Consider the following 1,423-nt stretch of genomic DNA (forward strand, 5'->3'; position numbering starts at 1 on the left):
GGTCATTATCTTGGCTACAAAATGAAGTAAGATCTTATCTGGAGTTGCTGCCATTTAGGTTGGAATAACATGATAAATGTCAGAGACTGTTTACAAGGTCAGAACTGATTAGTAGCATAACACTTCTACTTTTATCAAACACTCCTGCCCATTGATATTTCTTTACTTGTCTTATGTAACCACATATTTCCTATAAATCATCTCCAAAGACAGAGATGCAGGAAGTGTTGAAGGGCAATACATTTGTATTAGCAAAGAGATGGGAAACAAATTGTGTAAATTACAAATGTGCAACTTGTCTTGCCCTAAATAGTTTATACCTGCAATACAAATACGAAAGTAGAGCTTGAACTAAAAGCAAACTGATGAATAAGCCAGCATATTTAATTGACTGGCAGTTTCAAATTATTTTGAGCCCAAATATGGGCATTAACATTGGCAGAAAAAAAATAACAGATAAAGATTAGGAGAGATTGACAGTACAGTAACAGATAAACCTGCATCAGTTATTGTCTGAGAAAAGAACAAAAACACTAGATGCTAAAATACAGCTGTATGTGTATGAAATGATTTTATGTTTCACAAATAAATGAAAACAAAAATAGCTCCAGATACATAAGACAAGTAAATAATTAAAACATTTAAAATATGGTGCTACTGAAGAATGCTGAAGATATGATGGGCGGATTGGATTACTAATGAAAAGCTTCTGAATCAAACTGGGGAGAAAAGAAACTCCTGGTATAACTTAACTGAATGTAGAAATCTGGTGATGGGCTGAATCAAGAGGCATCAAGGAATTGTCAATTTGATAAAGAAGTTAAATGTAGGGATAAATGTTGTGGAGTAAGAAAAAGTAAAATAGCACAAAATTGGAGAGAAATAACAAAAATATGTATTAGGATTGATTTATAAAATAAGGGAAAGGCAACCACTTACCTGTAGAGATTTGGTCTGTGGCATACAGAAAAACTTAATAGAAAACAGTTAACACAGGCTTTCAAGCTCTTGTTCTTTCTCTAGTAAGAGCATACACATAAACACTCACTCAGATTATTGAAAACAATTGCTCTGGAAAATGGAGGTGGGAATGGGTTAGGGAAGGATACATGAGGCAAGAAGGGGATAACAGGGTAGTGGGAGGCAGGTCTTTAATCAGATGGCTCAGTGGCTGCACAACATGATGGAAAGAGTTCAGAGGGTACAGCATATGAGAAGTAGAGAGAGGGAGAGGTGTGAAGCAGGGGAGAAAAAGAGAGGACTCTGGTGGTGAAGAGAGAGACAGGGAGGGAATAAAGTAAGAAAAACAGGTGGAAAAAGGGGGAGGGAGGTGAAAAAATAGGGAGAGGCAGAGAGAGAGAGTGCATGCATGCCAAGGGGGAGGGAGGAAGAGTGGTGGGAGAAGGCAGCACACAATGTGGAT

Source organism: Schistocerca piceifrons, chromosome 6 (genome assembly GCF_021461385.2).
Source record: "Schistocerca piceifrons isolate TAMUIC-IGC-003096 chromosome 6, iqSchPice1.1, whole genome shotgun sequence".
NCBI classification, from domain to species: domain Eukaryota; kingdom Metazoa; phylum Arthropoda; class Insecta; order Orthoptera; family Acrididae; genus Schistocerca; species Schistocerca piceifrons.